The 20,132-nt window shown below is 44.8% G+C and overlaps 1 protein-coding gene across 2 annotated transcripts in view; it reads right to left on the minus strand.

Annotated features, from left to right (window-relative positions):
• The window catches only part of HTR1F (5-hydroxytryptamine receptor 1F), a 354,262-nt gene extending 334,562 nt beyond the window's left edge, over positions 1 to 19,700 (minus strand). For both annotated transcript variants that reach the window (XM_068266101.1, XM_068266102.1), the window contains exon 1: positions 19,463 to 19,700. The gene's annotated coding sequence lies outside the window, so the exon portion shown is untranslated. The remainder of the gene's footprint in view (positions 1 to 19,462) is intronic.
• Between the last annotated feature and the right edge of the window lie 432 nt (positions 19,701 to 20,132).

Here is a 20,132-nt window from a genome sequence, read left to right on the forward strand (position 1 = left end):
TTGGCTGCAGTGTGGTGTGATGTGATGATTGCATTACACCGCAGCTAGTGGAGACTGGCCCTACAGGCCGCTTCGTTGAGGGCTATAGTCACTTAGTTGTGTACTTCCCATCCCCCCAGCTGCAGCAATGTGTGCTGTCACACACCACTTTACCTTTCACCAGCCATTTTTTTTTTTTTATATAACTTGGACCTCTTGTGCACATTATTTATTTTATTAACTAAAATCAGCTATGTTCGCGATAGTGCCCCTTTAAAGAGGAACTTTACTGAAAGATAGTGTGTGTGTGTGTGTGTGGGGGGGGGGGGGGGGGTGTTGGGATCAAGATATTGCAAAGTGAAAAGCTAGAAAATAGTAGATCAAGAAATGGTTGATATTCACCGTGTAATTTGTTCATGTTTTTTGATCCACCGTGACTCTGCAGGTCATCATATTTACTTCTGACAGTCAATTTTTAAAAAAAAAAAAAACGACAGCACAAACTGCCCTTATCAGGTCAGGTTTGTGCTGCAGTCATAGGGAGGGTCCAGCAATGCAGGTGGTCCAAGTAAAGTGTCATTCCTATAAGTGGTAAAAGTGGCCATTCCCATACCTGTTAGGTGTCAAAGTGCACCTATGTGTTAACATAACACTTCAGGTATCACCTGGGCATGCTCCACAGTGAATAAAACAGGCATTGCTGGAGGTTTGACCATTCCCTTGGACTTCCACTGTAGTTTTTAAGACCTGTATAGAAGCCTACAATGCTTGGCTGTTACCTGAATTGTAAGCTGGAATTTGTTCAGCATCAGCAACCTATATAATGGTTGTTGCTGTTATAATATGGAGATAGTTTTGTCAATAAGTAACATACTGTAGCTATTAAAACCTAAAGGGGGAGGGGGACATAATTTGGTATTTGGTCCAAATGTTTATTTTTTATATTTTTGCAAGGGATACCCTAATGATAGCCTTTTGCAGACCACACTGATTAAAACCTAAGCCCTGTTTGGAACCTGTTAACCTGTTTGGAACCTGCCAGGGCAAAGACTTCACTCGTCCCTACCACACGCTCCCGCAGATCACGCCACTCTCCCATCGCTGCAGCCCCCTCACTCTTGAGTTAAAAAAATGATACTAGCGCTCAACAGGACCTGTAATAAAAGATAAGATTATAAAACCTACTAATTGGTTAAAATCTAATGTATCTCCAACAACACACAAATTCTAGCACTAAGGTATTAAATGGTCTCGCGTGCAGGACCCATATTTTAGACCTCTCTCCCCATCCTCACGCTGATATATAAAACGTTATAAACACACACACTAGTACATGTTATGAAAACGGAGTTAGCCACAGAGGAAGACGCCGAATCATGTGGATGTTTCTTTGATATGCGCATTTTTAATCCGAATCTTGTAAGTGCACTTTTAATCCTTTTAAATTGGAATAAAGACGGTATTACGCTATGTCAGTCTCTGTTTAAAGTTGAAGGGGCTGAGTAGAGTCTATGAAAACTACAGAACAGATACAAGGTGATTCCACCAAAGCGCTTATGCTGGTCGTGTCGGGTCAGCCACGCTATCCGGTAAGAGGCTAAGTGTGGTAACGCCTGTGTGAAGAGGATATAAGAGGTGTTGGGTCACAGCGCATGTAAATGTGTTTGATGAGCACTTTGTGGTGAGGTGACTTAATTTACTACGCCATAGAGGCTTTCTGTGTCCTTTATTCACACATGGTTGGACAAGGCTGAAGATACACAGGAGGATCCGGCGAGATACTGGCTGGGCCGCCTGCGCTGTATGCCAAATGTTATGCTTGGCCCAATTATCTGGTGAGCATGTTTGGTTTTCTGAAGAAGGATATCATCTGCTGGTGTATTAAGTACTAGGAGTCAGTTCTCTGGGACTTTCTGCTGAACTCTGGGCTCTGCAGATTTTGGGACTTTTGCACTTGGACTTTTGCCGTTTTCATAACATGTACTAGTGTGTGTGTTTATAACGTTTTATATATCAGCGTGAGGATGGGGAGAGAGGTCTAAAATATGGGTCCTGCACGCGAGACCATTTAATACCTTAGTGCTAGAATTTGTGTGTTGTTGGAGATACATTAGATTTTAACCAATTAGTAGGTTTTATAATCTTATCTTTTATTACAGGTCCTGTTGAGCGCTAGTATCATTTTTTTAACTCAAGTTGCAATTAGGGCTTACACTCCCTGCTGATTATAGCGCACCAGGTGTAGTAAACTTATCAATCAAGGACACTAACATCGTTCATATTACACCTGAGGAGCGCACTTTCTCTTTTTGATAATATTAGCCCCCTCACTCTGCTGTCCCTATGAGAGCAGCACCCCCTGAGCCGGTCAGGAGCCGATTTCATTGGCTCCTGACCTCGTGATCACTGTGAGCCAATCACCTCGACTCGCATTGATCACAGGGTCAGGAGCCAATGAAATCGTCTCCTGACCAGCTCAGGGAGCTCTGCTGTCATAGGGATGACAGAGCGAGCTAGATGCAGCGATGGGAGAGTGGTGTGAACAGCAGTAGTGTCAGATCAGTGCAGGGTGACGTCAGTAAGTCCCATTTTTTCAAACCAGCAGTCTCTGGTCCTTAAAGTGAAAATAAACTGTTTAAAAAAAAGAGTTTCACTTACCTGGGGCTTCTACCAGCCCCCTGCAGCCGTCCTGTCCCCGCACCGGTACTCAACGATCCCCCGGTCCCCCTCCACGGCTAAGTTTTGTTTTCAAATCGGTGGACCATTGTGCCTGGCCGCCCGTGTTCTCGTTCACGCTCCCGTCGCCGGCAGCAACCTGCGCAGGGGCAGCAGAAATGTTCTCGTTCTTTCTTGGCATTTCCTTTATCAAGAAAGTGTCACTTACCACCGGTAAATTTCTGCAAATGGAAATGTCACTAATAGTACTCACATTATTCAGTGTGCTCACTGTTGCCCGTGACTCATGTATAAGTCGGCCCCTATACTTTTATTAAGTGAGTCAGACCTAAATTTCTAGACTTAAAGAGGATCTGTAACATCAAAAGATCCCCTGGGGGGTACTCACCTCGGGTGGGGGAAGCCTCCGGATCCTAATGAGGCTTCCCACGCCGTCCTCCGTCCCTCAGGGGTCTCGCTGCAGCCCTCCGAGAATAATGACGTCAATATTTACCTTCCTGGCTCCTGCGCAGGCGCTCTGACGGCTGTCGGCTCCGAACTACACGGAAATACCCGATCGCCGTCGGGTCTGCTCTACTGCGCAGGCGCAAGTTTCCGGCGCCTGCGCAGTAGAGCGGACCCGACTGAGATCAGGTATTTCCGTGTAGTTCGGAGCCGAGAGCAGCCACAGCGCCCCCGCTGGAGCCTGCAAAGGTAAATATTGAACTGACAGTCGGCTCTGTCACCGGCTGTTCGGAGGGCTGCAGCGAGACCCCCGTGTGACAGAGGACGGCGTGGGAAGCCTCATTAGGATCCGGAGGCTTCCCCCACCCGAGGTGAGTACCCCCCAGGGGATCTTTTTGACGTTACAAAGTCTCTTTAAACTCGAGTATATACAGTATTTTTTTCCTTGGATGGGTCCTTTAAAGAGTAACTGTTGGGCATAAAATCAAAAATAAATTCTTTATTTTTATCTGGTAAACAAGTAATAAGGATGCTAATCAGGCAATCCAAAAGTTAAAATCACTATTACTTTTCATGTTGATAAATTATCATTCCCCAATTTACATGACTCTTATTTGGTACACAGAAAATTTGGTACACAAAAGAAAAGTTGCAGGGCATGCTGGGTTGTCTTTTTTAGCTTCTCTACTCCCCCTCAGACTTAGCTAATGCAGCCTGATTGGCTGAAGCCTCTTTCCCTCCTGTTTTCCCCTCCCACACCTCTTTTCCTCTCTGATTGGCCAAAATTTCTCAGACTGAAACAATGCATTTTCTATAGTGAAGGGCAGGCAAATCAGGCAGACGAGACTAAGGGCGGATATTACATCACGACTGGCTTCAAAATAGCCACAGTAAATATGGAAACTGTCTAGAATAGGATTCTCTACTTTTCCTTTATAAAATTCACAGGAATCATAATGTGGACAGTGCAATACATATGTTATGTAAGTAGAGCAAGTATTTATCTACTTATATATTTGTTTTTTTTTCTGAGATATTATGACTGACAGCTCCTCTTTAAATAAAGAAAAATTATCATTTGGAGCATTCACATTTCTATACGCCTAGATTCACATTAATGGACGGAGTTCATGTAAGGATCAACACCATTATAAATCACTTAGAAAGTTTCCCATTTTAATTCTCAGTTAAAAATATCTCTGGCAGAAAAGGCTTTCGGATGACCCTTCCCTAAAGGCAATCAAGCAGACTATAATAAGGCTGCAGCAGGGCTGGGATATAATAGTAGGGCTAAAATTGATTTTGCTTGTTGCCTGAAATAGCTTTGTAGATCTTTTTCCATTTATAACTAACCAGAAAAATAAGTTGGAAATTGTATCCTGTCTCATTATCATTATTATAGCTAGTATCTAGCAATACTGGTGTGAAGCAGGTGATCTGGTTGCTGATGGTAAAATGTGCCACATTGTTAACCTCCCTGGCGGTAACCCTCGAGCTAGGCTCGGGCTACCCGCCGAGAACTCAATGCAGAACAATGGAGCGCAGCGGGCGTTTTTACTCACCTCCCGGGGAATCCAGACTCATGCAGCTATTCTACTTCCTACTTCCTCTCCATGTAGGCTCTGAATCACTCTGGTGAGATCGCCGTCAGAGATCTGATTACAGTTACAGAGTTACAGTGCCACCCGGAGGACGGAGGGAAAATTGCAGCGCTGGAGCCCAGGGAGGTTAGTGTTGGGGCTGCTGCAGGCATTCTGGCGGCATGATTTTTTCATGGTTTTAGGGTCTGAAATGTTAAAAAAGACCAGAAAATCAGGAAATAATCATACTGCCAGGGAGGTTAATTGCAGCTACAGCAGGGCCCAGGGGTTGATTTGGGCATGGGCGGCACACCGTAATTTCTTGTTTTTAGACAGTGAGGATATCTGTGGAGAGAGTTTTTAGGCAGCAGAGATATTGGTGGATATTGCGGTGGGGCGGTTAGGCCTTGGCACTGATGAAGGGAGTGTTCAAGTGTGGTTTAGGTTTAGTGATAGTAAAATAACAGTAAAAATTACAGTCATTCTACTATCATGTTACCGTACTTATTTCGCAATAGTAGTGTCACTTAACTAATATTCTACTAGCGTTTTTTCCTGGCACTCAAATTACTGCGGCACCATTTTTACATGAACGCTCATGCCGTATCTAGATAAAACAGCAGCTATGGCAAACAATGAGACTATGACCTGTAATGGGGTGGCATAGGAAGGGGGCTCAACTCCCCAAAATGTGATGGTGTACTATGGCCTGTAAGACTAAAGTATGACAATTGATCAGTGTATGCATCTCCCCAAACAACAATTAAATAACTTGTCGTCCCCCCCCCCCCAAAAAAAAGAAAATTAACCAGCCAGCATAGCGTCTCTCAAATAAAAACTAGGCAACCTAATAACATCATCATAAGCTAGGAAAAGAGGAAGTCTGTGTTCCCCAACAACATGATAAGCAGTGATGCTCACCGTACGCGGTCACGAGTAATCACTTATTACTCATGATTCAAATAAGGTTTAATTGGCGCAGGTGTGCGGTAGGGATACAAGAGGGTATTTACCCATAATTCCGCTGTCCTCCCTGCATTCCAAAGAGCTTGCACGCGTCCTATTGGTTGCGCCGGAAGAAGGAAGTGCGCCGGTGTGAGGCTTGCAACGCGACCAGTAGGACGCGTGCAAGTTCTTTGGAACGCAGGGCGGACGGCAGAATTATGGGTAAATAACCCCTTCTATCCCCGTGCGCCAATTATACCTTATTTGAATCACGAGTAATCACTTGTGATAACTTGTGACAGCATCGGGTGAGCATCACTGATAATAAGGCAGCATGCTTGTTCCAATGCTCCAATTAAAATAAATAAATCTTATGGTCGATCCACTTAGCAGGCAATACTCATGACAGACCCTGTAAACAATGTTCAGCCCTGCAGTTTCAGCCCCCCATGACAGACCCTCAACACAAACCTCCCGGAAAAGTCTGTCCTTCAAAACAGACCTCCAGTCCAGGTGGCCATCGAATGGTAGTTACAATGCATTTGCATGAAATTGTTGGCAACCAGCACAGAATCACAATGCATGGATGGAAACATCAGACGGTGCGCAGTCTATGCACTTCTGATGCCCCAGTGCAGTGTTCCCCAACCCTGTCTTCAAGGCCCACCAACAGTGCATGTTTTGTGGAAACCAGCTCTGCTGCAACACTAAGGACCCATTCACACTTGAAAGGGCGAAACGCCGGCGATTTTTGCCAGCGTTTTGCGGGAGTGATTTTTCCACGTGGAAAAATCACTGGACAGTGCAGCGATTTCTCAGCGATCGCGTTTAGCACTTCTATAGCACTGAAACGCGATCGCTGGGAAATCGCCTGAAAATGGTGCAGGCTACGCGTTTTGCGATTTTGGGTGATTTGCAGCGATTAGCGCAAATCACCCAAGTAAGAACAGGTCCATAGGGTTTTATTACCCTAGCGCTTTCAAAAGTGATAGCGTTTGAGTGTTTTGCCAAAATCGCCGGCAGAACGCTCAAGTGTGCATGGGCCTTAACCACTTCACCACTGAGGGGTTTTACCCCCTGACCACCAGAGCAATTTTCACCTTTCAGCGCTCCATCCATTCATTCATCTATAACTTTATCATAACTTATCACAATGAAATGAACTATATCTTTTCCGCCACCAATTAGGCTTTCTTTAGGTGGGACATTATGCCAAGAATTATTTTATTCTAAATGTGTTTTAATGGGAAAATAGGAAAAATGTGGGAAAAAATTAATTATTTTTCAGTTTCCGGCCATTATAGTTTTTAAATAATGCATGCTACTGTAATTAAAACCCATGAAATTGATGTGCCCTTTTGTCCCGGTTATAAAACCGTTTAAATTATGTCCCTATCACAATGTTTGGCGCCAATATTTTATTTGGAAATAAAGGTGCATTTTTTTCAGTTTTGCGTCCATCCCTAATTACAAGCCCATAGTTTATAAAGTAACAGTGTTATACCCTCTTGATGTAAATATTTAAAAAGTTCAGTCCCTAAGGTAACTATTTATGTATTTTTTTTTAATTGTAAATTTTTAAAAAAAAATGTAATTACAAAAAAAAAAAAAAAATGGGGAGTGTGGGAGGTAATGAGTTAATTTTTAGTGTAAAACTAATTTATTTCTATGTAAAAAATGCTAAGGGTGTAGTTTTACTGTTTGGCCACAAGATGGCAACAGTAACTTTTTGTTTATTGCGACCTGCGAGCGTCCTTCCGGACGCTCGCAGGAAGTACAAGGAGGCTGTGAGTGTTTGTTTTTTCTCACAATGATCGCGCTGCCCATAGGAGAGCAGCGGATCATTGTGGGGCTTAGATCAATGAACGGGAATGGATTTTCCCGTTCATTGATCTCCGGGCGAGCGGGCGGCGGCGTGTTTACTAGCGGCGGGCGGCGTGTTTACGAGCGGGAACGCGGGCAGCGGCGGGAGTGCGCAAAGTACGGATTTCTCCGTCCATGGGGGTTAAAGGATGGAAAAAGGGACGGAGAAATCCGTACGGGCGGGAGTAAAGTGGTTAATTACCTCACCTGTGAATGTTTGTAGTTTTCTGCAAAACATGTACTGTTGGTGGGCCTTAAGGCCTCTTGCACACTGCAAGCAATTCAGATTCAGATTCCGCTTTTTAATCAGTTTTTACCTCCGATTCAGATTCAGATTTGCAGTGTGCAAGGAGCAAACTGCAAATCTGAATCTGAATCGGAAGTAAAAACAGATTAAAAAGCGGAATCTGAATCTGAATTGCTTGCAGTGTGCAAGAGGCCTATAGCGGATCCGAGATAAAAAACTAACTATAACAAGTAACTTGTCTATATATCTTATGTACAGTTTAGATGGTTTAAACAGCAAATCTGTCTGCATGCTGTTTTAATGGAATATGATTATTTCTTCCTGTGATACAATGACAGCAGCCATGTTGTTTGTAAACATTACACACAGCCAAGCTTATCTGCACCATCAGCACTCAGACTGTAAAAAAACCTAATCCCCCCTCCTCCATCCTCCCCTCTGCCTCTGAAATCAATGGCTAGTAACCAGAGCTGGGACAAGGTCCTCCAGCACCCAAGGCTGAGACACCAAAGTGCGCCCCTCCATCCCTCCCACCCCAGCTTTCACACACTGACTGCTATTAGACTAAGAGGGCCACAGGGCCCACAACCTCCCCAACACCTTAATATCTAGTTATCTGGCTTGCAGTCACTGCTATGTATCCCCTTTTCTTATTTCTTTCTGCTTCATACACAATTAGGAATGACAGCCGAATGAATTGTGCGCCCCCTCCTACACTGCGCCCTGAGGCTGGAGCCTCTCCAGCCTATGCCTCGGCCCGGCCCTGCTAGTAACACCTCACCCTCCTCCTGCCCAGACTGAGCTCCCATGAGCCCTTGCTACTGCCAAGGTTCTCTGAAACTGTGGGCAGGGCTTCTTCAGTTTATAGGGAATTAGAGTATTAAAACAAAAACAAAAAAGTATTTGGCTTGAGGACTGCCCTATAAACAATAGGAAAGGAACACAATTATGCAATGAGTAAACGTTCATCTCGGATCCACTTTAAAGATAGGGTTGGGGGAACTGTGCCACAGTGGATTGCATCATTGTGCGTTGCCGAAAATGTGATCTGTGAGGAAGGGGCCTTACTGAGCCCATCCTTAGTGGCTGCAGCTCTCTTCTGCAACACAACACAAGTGCTTTGAGTGAGACAGGAGAAAGGCACTATCCATATGTCAGGATTTCAGTTCAGTTATTTCTGTGGGGGATTTCCAGCGACAGTAAAGTACACACATGAGATATAAGTCTTAGGAAATGAAAGATTAAAGACCAATCTTACCATCTACATGTAATATGAGGGCCAGCAGGTTTTGAATACTAAAACTGGGTACACACAAGATAAAAGTCTTTGAAAAGTGAAAGATCAAAAATCAAATCTGCAGATAATCTTTGTAAAAAAGTTCACAAAAGACCTCAAAAGGTCTAGACAAAATGTATTTATCTCTGAGTCTTTCAGATGCATCCTGGTGGATCTGATCTGCAGATAAACATTAAACAAGGTGTGTATGAGATCTGCAGATATCATAGACTACAAAAGCATTTTGCAGGAACTGATCTTTTGCAGATACAGATCTTTTGCATGTGTACAGCATCTTTCGTAAAATCAGTCTTTCAAACCTCCCTGAAAAACCTATGTGGCAGATAAATTCCTCACTTTGCAAAGATTTTTATCTGGTGCTTGAGAATAGACTGTGTAGGTGTGCTCTCGTACTGCATTGAGGAGGTAAAATTGGCCTTGAACCCCATACACACGCTCAACCAAGGACGCTCAGTACAAAAGAGAAGACGAATTTAAGCAATAAAAAGGTACGCCTTGATGTGCACACGGTATTAATACACAATGCATGACAAAACAAGCGACTTCCTTAAAGAAGTGTGTTTACCATATCGTTAAAGAGAACCCGAGGTGGGTTTGAAGAATATTATCTGCATACAGAGGCTGGATCTGCCTATACAGCCCAGCCTCTGTTGCTATCCCAAACCCCCCTAAGGTCCCCCTGCACTCTGCAATCCCTCATAAATCACAGCCACGCTGCTGACAAACAGCTTGTCAGAGCTGGCTGTGTTTATCTCTATAGTGTCAGTCTGCTGCTCTCCCCGCCTCCTGCAGAACTCCAGTCCCCACCTGCATCCCTTCCCTCCCTGCTGATTGGAGGGAAGGGACGGGGGCAGGGACCGGAGCTATGCAGGAGGCGGGGGAGCAGCTGAGACTGACACTACAGATGTAAACACAGCCTCACAGCATGGCTGTGATTTATGAGGGATTGCAGAGTGCAGGGGGACCTTAGTGGGGTTTGGGATAGCAACAGAGGCTGGGCTGTATAGGCAGATCCAGCCTCTGTATTCAGATAACATTCTTTAAACACACCTCGGGTTCTCTTTAAAGCCCAACAGCCGGAGCAGTGCTTTTCAACGTTGCTAGATTTGGGCGCAGCCGGCGCCTCCATAGACTACAATAGGAATCATTCCTATTGCAGCGCTCAGTGAGTAACGTCGGCTCCGTCAGAAGACGGAGCCGAGGTTGCTTAAAAACATAATAATTGGGCCTCCAGCAATCGCTGGAAGCCGAATTATTTCATTCCCCCACTATCCATGGCGGCCTGGAGGGGGAATAGTAATTAACACGGCCCGGACTTGTGCAGAAGCAGGATCAGCCATATACCGCTGTATCCTGCGCCCAAGTCTACCGGCGCCCATTTCAAATGTACTCCCAACAACGACGTCTCTTCACCATTGTACATATAGCAAATCGTACTAGATGGGCTTGATGGGCTCGTTTTAGCGTGAATCGAATTTTTGTGCGTTAAGCACTTTTCACAGCGTGATAACCGTTATCACTGCTTTGTGAATCAAGCCTGATATGTGTACTCATTCACAGTTTGCAGACGTCACCTCATCGCCTTTTTCAAAATCAGTCCGACAGCCGGAACGATTCAACCTCTTCGTATCTGTCGTTCTCGCTCAATCGTCCGCACGTCTACACGTGAAGACTGTCGTTCAATTTTCCCAAAACGTTTGATGGGGCTTTAGATCTTTCATTTTACAAAGAATTTTAACTCATGTGTGTACCAAGCCCTAAACATAAATCTCTGTATTCCGGCCAGCACTTTCATTCCTATTCTCCACTTGCTGTGCTAAATCTTGATACAAGCCTTATTAATTTACTTATGTAGGTATCTTTCTTGGAATGGTTTTATTCTCCTGGAAATTCTACATATCCCTCAACATCACAGGGCTGGGTTTGGCACACCAAATGCAAATCCACTTCCCATTGTTTATTTTTCAGATAATGAAAGAGAGAATTTACATGTATTTGGATGTATTTAAAAAAAAAATGTTTCCATACAGTTGTGTCTGATGCATTTACATGCGTTGCATGAACTAAAAAGCTTCAGATCTTACGATTGTGCACTGTAAACACTCCTTATGTTCTTCTGTGGAACATAAAACCAGAACTTTCAGCACACTTTATTCCATATATCGTTTTTGAAGAAATTTCCTTCTCTGTGTTCTGTGTTTGTTTAGCCAGATTCAAAGTGTCTTTTTAGTTCTTATCAGCAGCTGCGAAGGGTTTGCAGAAGAGATCTATCGGTGCAGCTCTCCCGATACAGTCAACACTTAAAAAGAGCCCGAGGTGGGCTAAAAAATGTTTTAAAAAAATAGGCTACCTGATCCGGGGGCTGAGCGGATCAGGTAGCAGCAAAAATCGCAGCTCCCTGCCGCTCCTGTGGGCCGCACGGGCCCACTTTCACTTTCAGACGCTGCAATGAGAGTTTCATTCTCTCATTCAGCATGCAGGTGGGCGGGGGAGAGGTAGGGGGTACGGCCAGGGAGAGAGAGCTGCCCAATGGAAGATCTGGAAACCCTGGCAGGCTTTTTAAACAGGAAATCCCTCTCCCTTTGTTTACCTCAGAGATGGCGATAAATAATGTCACCAATCTCGGGGGGTGGGGGGGGGGGGGCTAAAGCGCAACGCTGGGGGGGGGGGGGCAGAGAGCGGCGGTGTGTGGACACAGAGGCATGTCATGAGACAGAGAACATACCTCTGTGTCCAATCTGCCCACCTTGGGTTCTCTTTAAACTTTGCTCCCTGTACTGAAAAATCCTATGATTCAAACTAACTACTGAGCAGACAACCCTTAGCTGAACCTGACTCTCATGTGATCATTCCTTGCCCCTCCCTTCTGATGACTCATCATGCTGTCTAGGTGTAGAGATGGCAGCATAATTTATCAGAAAAATGAGGGAGAGTGGGGTCACATGGTTTTCAAAATGCAGGCTTGAGTGACCTGCAGGACTTTTCACATGGCTGGATATGACAGAAGAACAGGTGTTCAGGGTAAGAAAGCGTCTGTATTTTTATTAAACACTTCTAAACACTTCTTTCAGTATACACCATGGGATTGCATGGATCTACTGTATCAGTGATCTGCAAACGGCTCTCCATCTGTTAAAGGAGTTATCAGGCATTCCTTATCAAAATAAGGGCTACTTACCCTGGGCTTCGTCCAGCCCCAAGCTCCCAGCACGTCCCTCGCCGCAGCTCTCCCCGCAGCCGTTTGCCCGCTCTTCCTCCGGGTCCGCGGTGATGACGTCAGGCCGACCTGTCAATCACTGCCTGCGCAGTACGCTCCGGCCCATGTGGCGGTGATTGACAGCGCCGCTCGCGCAAGCACAGTGCTGGCCGACCTCCAGGTCGGCCTGACGTCATCACCGCGGACCCGGAGGCAGAGCGGGCGAAAGGCTGCGGGGAGAGCTGCGGCGAGGGACGTGCTGGGAGCTTGGGGCTGGACGAAGCCCCGGGTAAGTAGCCCTTATTTTGATAAGGAATGCCTGATAACTCCTTTAAGGAACCACAAGTCCCACAATGCATTGCGGGAGTCTGACAGCCACAGCTATGATTCATAAAGGCAAATGCATTGTGGGATTTGTAGTTTCTTAACAGCTGGAGAGCTAAGTCTGCAGATCACTGTACTCAATTATGTCACCAAATTACAAAGCAAACATAAAAGAATATTGCAAAAAAAAAAAAACAAACAGTAATTATTTATTTAACAGTGGTAGTGCAATCAAAAATGCAAAACAGTTTGTGAATATTAAAGTGACTCCGTAACAAAAATTGCATCCTGTTTTTTATCATCCTACAAGTTCCAAAAGCTATTCTAATGTGTTCTGGCTTCCTGCAGCACTTTCCACTATCACCATCTCTGTAATAAATCAACTTATCTCTCTCTTGTCAGACTTGTCAGCCTGTGTCTGGAAGGCTGCCAAGTTCTTCAGTGTTGTGGTTCTGTGATGCATCTCCCCCCTTCAGGCTCCTCTCTGCACACTGCCTGTGTGTTATTTAGATTAGTGCAGCTTCTCTCTGCTCTATTATCTTTTACAAGCTGGATAAATCCTCCTCTGAGCTGGCTGGGCTTTCACATACAGAGGAATTACATACAGGCAGAGCTGTCTGCATTCTGCAGGAAGAAACAGCCTGACACTTCAGTGGAAGATAGCTGCAGAGGGAAATAAACACACAAATGATCTCTTGAGATCAAAAAGGAAGGCTGTATACAGCCTGCTTGTGTATGGATGTATTTTCTATGTGTGGACATACTGTACATCAACCTACTTCCTGTTTTGGTGGCCATTTTGTTTGTTTATAAACAAACTTTTTAAAACTGTTTTTAACCACTTTTAATGCGGCGAGGAGCGGCGAAATTGTGACAGAGGGTAATAGGAGATGTCCCCTAACGCACTGGTATGTTTACTTTTGTGCGATTTTAACAATACAGATTCTCTTTAAGAAGTGTGTGCGTGTGTGTGTGTGTGTGTGTGTGTGTGTGTGTGTGTGTGTGTGTGTGTGTGTGTGTGTGTGTGTGTGTGTGTGTGTGTGTGTATTGGATCGCAGTCCTTTACCACCAAACATAAAAGTGTACCAACACAATGAATACCTGCGCCAAGCTACAGTAAAATGCTGAAGCGTTTAATCACAATAAACTCAGAACATTAAAATAGTATTACTGCCAGTAATTACTGATAAACAGAGCAGAAGCAGCACTTGCATGTGATCACAGCAACATTCACACCTCCACACTGTATGCTGAAAAAACAAAACGCAAGCGCTTCCTATCTAACTCCCAAGTACTGCCAATGTAGCCGCTCCTCTTATCTGACTCCTATGGCCATTCATCACATGGGATCATAAAATCTCTTGCAATCTTCTTCTCTTAAGATAAAAGTTCTATTTAAAAAGTTCCTTTTAAAAAGGGGTCCGTAGCAACACGCCTTCTCTCCACCTGTGTATATAACAGAGAGATTGACCCAATGAAAATCAGCCCTGAGGAAGGTAGGCGTGTCTACCGAAACATGTCGGCAGATTGGCTGTAAAGAGGTGACGTCACCCGAACATCCGGTAGAGTACGCCGGAGTGTTTTGCCGATTTGAATTTGGGTCAGCAACACGGAGAACGGCGTGGACTGTGAAATCAGGTGAACCTTCGGCCGAGGCTCATCACTCACTGCCGTTTGATAAGAACGGAGCCCTGACATCTGTGGCAAGTACGGACCTTCTCCCCCTCTCCTGGAAAGTGAGTTGCTACGGACCCCTTTTTAAAAGGAACTTTTTAAATAGAACTTTTATCTTAAGAGAAGAAGATTGCAAGAGATTTTATGATCCCATGTGATGAATGGCCATAGGAGTCAGATAAGAGGAGCGGCTACATTGGCAGTACTTGGGAGTTAGATAGGAAGCGCTTGCGTTTTGTTTTTTCAGCATACAGTGTGGAGGTGTGAATGTTGCTGTGATCACATGCAAGTGCTGCTTCTGCTCTGTTTATCAGTAATTACTGGCAGTAAGGGCCCTTTTCCACTAGCAATCGCTAGCGTTCACGCTGAACGCTAACGATTGCTGAATCGCAATTACCGGCGATTCCCCGACGTTCGCGGCCGCGATTTTGCTATGCTATGCACTGCATAGCAAAATCGCGGCAATTATCGCTCCGCCGCGCGTTCGCGTTCCCCGCAAAAACGAATCGCGGTAGTGGAAATGACCTACCGCGATTCCCATGTTAAAAAGCAAACCGTAGCGATTGTAAAATCGCTAGCGGTTTGCGTTTTTGCGATTCAGCCAGCGCAAACGCGCTGGTGGAAAAGGGCCCTAATACTATTTTAATGTTCTGAGTTTATTGTGATTAAACGCTTCAGCATTTTACTGTAGCTTGGCGCAGGTATTCATTTTGTTGATCTTTTGTTTCTCGAAGGGGATGGGAGTGTAACCCCATAAGGTTACATACCCCATACTGTGCAGCCTTGTTTTAAAATACGCAGAGCGCTACAACTATAACTTTACATAAAAGTGTACCAGTCTCAGATTGCCATAGACACTGCGCTCTCAATAAGGTCCACCAACACTCCAATTCTCTGTGTCTTTATACTCCAGATTTGTACATAAAAATAAAGACAAAAAACAAACAAAACAGCATAATTCTGCAAACAATATATAGATTCCACCACGTGTGATGAAAATTCTCATGTGGTCCCACCACACTCAGATATCAGAGCTCCTCACCCTCTGTGTTGGCTGCCAACCCACAGACAGCATGTGCATATAGAAAACAGTGGTCACCACTCAAAAAACTGTGCTGCATCAATAACACCACGATCTCCAGCCTCTCACCTTCTAAGTGTGCTGCCAAATTATAGGACAGCCACAGCGCATAATATGTTTCAGGTATCTTCTCACCCGTCTACATATCCGTACTGTTAATGTTTCATCAAGCATCAAACCTAACCCAGGGTCTACACCCATATGCATGAGGGTAGTTACCTCCACCCTCCTTCTGGGCATTGCAGGTGAGGATAAGCTTTGGAATGGACAAGGGCTATAGGGGTAAGGGGGGATCTTGTGGTCCTTTCTTCTAGGGCCCCCCATACCATGAACTATGCAGACTTGTATAGCTCCGTGTGCAGATCCCCACATTGTTCAGGCTCTGGATTCTGGCTTACCAGCCTGCATGGGCAACAAGGGGTTACAGGATGCAAGAGCCGAATTTAGATGGAGAAACATGGGGAGCAGGCATATACTGTCAGCTGTCCTGATGCCCACCGCTCCCCCCGTTCTCGTCTTTGCCCTCGCATCCAACCTAAATCCCTCTCCGGCAGCCTCTTATGGAGCCAGAGTTGGGCATTACTGCACAGGCACTGGCCGGGCTGCGCACGTCCTACAGCATGCGCCTGCAGCTGGGAGTGCACTGTGCATGATAACACAACTATGGCATGCACATGTGCAGTGTGCTCCCGGCTGCGGGTGCGTGCTATAGGACGCGCTCAGCCCAACCAGCGCCTGCGCAGTAATGCCCCGACTCCAGCAACAAGGAAGAGACTGCCAGGGGGCATTTAGGTAGGATGCAGGGGCAGAGAGGGGGAGCTGTGGGCATTAGGACAGCTGACAGTATATGCTTGCTTCCCCGTTTACCTATCTTAATTCGGCTTTGGTATCCTTTAAGGAGGGGGAACCCCACACTGACCTGTCTTCTTAAAGGACACCCGAGGTGACATGTGACAAGCACACAAATAACTAGGTTGTGTTCCTTTTTTTCTTTCTCTGCCTGAAAGAGTTAGACATCAGGTATGCAAGTAACAGTTTCTGGGTCTGGACCGGGTCGGTCTGGGTCAGACTATAGCATAACCCTCACTGATAAGTAATTACAGCCATAAAACACTTCACTGTCAGTAAATGGCTTCTGAGAGTAAAAAAGAGAGAAAAAAGGGTCAATACTTACATAGATTTGAGCTCTAGCATACTTCAATGAAGGTCTCATTGACCAGAGACAATGAAACAGTAAAAACTTAAAAACTGGATTTAAATATAAAATAAACCTGTAGGATATCTAAAAAAAGTCATTTTTAGGAGAAGGAGGATAGATACAATTGTTTTTCTCATCAGTTTATTTTTTACCTCGGACATCCTTTAAAATGTATGCAATGTGTATACAGAACTCAGAACTCATATGCAGTACAGTGTATTTTACAGAGTTTAAAAAAATATTTTCCCACGGAACTTTAAAATCACTTTCCTCAAAAACTACATGGTCTTTTTACATTTTTTTTTACCACGTTCCAAGTAGTCTCCCTAACATACGTGGTTAGTGAAAATAGCATGTACAGTGGCTTTGTTATAAACTGTGAAAGTTGGCACTATTGACTTGTATGGAAGAACAGAACTCTGTACTCGGAACAGGGCGGCTATTTCCAATTGTTTGTGTTCTTTCTCAGAACTGCAGAATTACGATGCAAAAATTGGAACTTGGAACTGTTCCGATTCTGAGAGCTCTTCCCCAGTAATCATGTTTGAAAAATTTGACTTTTGGCTTATAGGGACACTTAAAGAGGAACTCCAGTGAAAATAATGTAGTAAAAAAAGTTCTTCATTTTTACCATACTTATGTATAAATGATTTAGTCAGTGTTTGCTCATTGTAAAATCTTTCCTCTCCCCGATTTACATTCTGACATTTATTACATGGTGACATTTTTACTGTGGGCAGGTTATGTAGCTGCTCCTAGCTGTTTTGGCTGTTACAGACAGCTGTAAACAGCTATTTCCTGTCTGTGAACATTGTTACATTGTGGCAGTTTGCCCAGAGTACCGCGGTACTCAGAGCTTCTTGTGGGAGGGGTTTCAGCACAAAATCAGTCATACAGCGCCCCCTGATGGTCTGTTTGTGAAAAGCATTATATTTCTCATGTAAAAGGGGGTATCAGCTACTGATTGGGATAACGTTCAATTCTAGGTTGGAGTTTCTCTTTAAGGCTCGAAAACAAAAAAAGAGTTTTACTCACCTGGGGATTCCACCAGCCCCCTGCAGCTGTCCGGTGCCCACGCAGTCTCCATCAGATGCTCCGGTCCCCTGCCGGCAGCCACTTCCGTTTTCGGTGACAGGCGCCGACAAGCTGGGAATGCGAGTGATTGTTTGCGTTCCTGGCCGCAATAGCAGTATAGAGGGCACTATTGCGGCCAGGAACGCGAAGAATCACTCTAATTCCCAGCCTGTCGGCGCCTGTCGCCGAAACCGGAAGTAGCTGCCGGTGGGGACAGAGAAAGATTTATACAAAGATGCTGGCCAGCCTCCCTGCCCACCGTCCACTTTTGTGGCAGTTGGATGGAGCAACTGCCATTCACTAAGTGCATTTTGAAAATAAAGAAATTCCTGTGAACCCCCCATGAGGAGATGGGCTAGACCAAAAGCTGTCGATTCTGTCTAATTTCTACTACTTACTGTAAGTGAGAGCAACATAGGAGAAAAGTAATTTATGGCCCGTTTTACTCTGGAAGTAACGTACTTCCTAATTGTATGTTTACAATTATTTTAAATTTTTAAGATTTTCGCGACAGAGGTCCTTTAAGTCAAATTTTCAGACAGGAAGAAGCAGGCTTGCAGCAATGTTTCCTGTTATCACCCTCTTTTTTCCACCTCTGGCTCCGCTCCATTCATTCTCCAGCAAGCCCCTGCCTCTTCCTGTCAAAAAATGTAACTTCAGCCAGAAGTTCCCAGGCGTGATTTAGGAATTGGTGGAGGGGGGGGGGGGGGGGGGTTTACTTTAAAGAGAACCCAAGGTAGGAGTTTTTGTAGAAAAAAAAATGCTACCTGATCTGGGGGCCTTGCCGGATCAGAGAGCGGCTGCATCAATTACCACCGCTGCTTCTCCTACGTCCCACAGTCAACGATTTTTGAGATAAAAAAAAACAAACAAACATGGCCGTGACCCCTGTGGTCAAGAAGCTGCAGCTCTGGCTCTGTATGTCTCAGCACAGCACAGGAAGGCAGCGTAGTGATGTGAGAGAGGCGGGGCAGAGGCAGAGCTGCCCAAGGAGATGGGGAAGGGGCGTTCCTAACACCAGAGTGGGTGTTTTGTAGCAGTGCAAGGGATGTCCCTTCCTCTCTTAGATTGCCGACAAGCTGCATGTAGGCAATTTTTGTGAGGTGACAGCGCAGCGCAGGGGTGGCTGAGAGTGGTGTATAGGGGACACAAAGGCATGTAATGGAGCAAGAAACATGCCTTGGTGTCCCTTCTGCCCCCCACCCCGCGCCACCCCGGGTACACTTTAAGTATCACTATCTTGCCAGTGCAAGTCAATAGGAGGATACACAAACTGACGCCATCTCTGTAACTTACCCGTCTGTTATTATCATGGTATCAGCCGCCAAACTATCGTCCAAGGAAGCCATTGAACAAGGTAACTGACAGGTTCACTTTGTTACTGCACTTTAATATAGCGTGGTTTTATAAATACCACTATAAATGCCCTAAGAATTGCTTTGGCACCTGTAGCAATCACAACGGTGCATATAAACCTGGGTCAGAGGGAAAAGTTGAGCAATTGCAACCAAGCAGAATCCCTGTTCAATTGCACTGCTAAAGCCAAATTAGTTGCTCTGGGCAACTGCTCCACTTTTGCTCCAGTTCTTCAGCACTTGCCTTATTGCATCAATCCCAAAGCTCCATCTGTGAGATATTATTTAACCTGTTGCTATAGGCAACTGCTCCAGCTGGCTCAGCATCTATAGACTGACCGCCAAGTAATGTGGTTTAGTTGCTAGGGGAAACAGCATCACTTTTGCTCCAGTTTCTACAATTCAGCCTCTGGACTGGACCAATTTCACAACATAATTGTTGAGCTCCATAACTTAACTTGTATATAGTTATTTCTGGTCATATAATGCAAAGAACAAATACACACAAATTCAGTAAAAGTGGACTTACCTCTCCATACAAATCCCAGCTGGATTCTCCAGTGTTGTAATATAACTTTGTTATCCTTTCATCCCACCAGCAGCCAATACTTTGCAGCCAAAAGCCCGGGATCCCATTCCTCGTTAATCCACGTGAGTGCTGAGAGCCAGTGTCATAACCCTCTGAGCAGCAAAGACAAGGCAAAATATTACAGGGAAGAAATAAGGCAAACACTGTTAGGAGCGACTTGCAGCAGCCCAAGAGCTGATTGTTCTGTGTGTGATTCCAGCGTGCGTGTAGCATTCCCATAGCTGTGTGCGAGAGAGGAGGTGCAGCGCCACCTGCCGGCCACTTACCAGACTCATCGCTGACTTTCCAATGGGAAACTTCAATAATGATAATAAAGTCATTGGCAGTGTGTGACCTGCAAACCATTAAAATAAAATCTGCATGCTGCTTTCTTACAGATTCGCATTTCATCAAGTGTTTGTCTTTCCAAGTCTATATTACTACTAATAAAAAATTCAGAGTCAGACTGTAGCATAATTATTAGGCATCATAATGATATTATTAATGTACCAGTATATTACAGTATTCTGCAAATTATTATTATATTATTATTATTATTATTATCATAAAAAGATCTGATCCAGGCTGTATCATCGTCATTATAGGATAATAATAATAGTTATGATAATAA

Source organism: Hyperolius riggenbachi, chromosome 2, assembly GCF_040937935.1.
Source record: "Hyperolius riggenbachi isolate aHypRig1 chromosome 2, aHypRig1.pri, whole genome shotgun sequence".
Taxonomy (NCBI): domain Eukaryota; kingdom Metazoa; phylum Chordata; class Amphibia; order Anura; family Hyperoliidae; genus Hyperolius; species Hyperolius riggenbachi.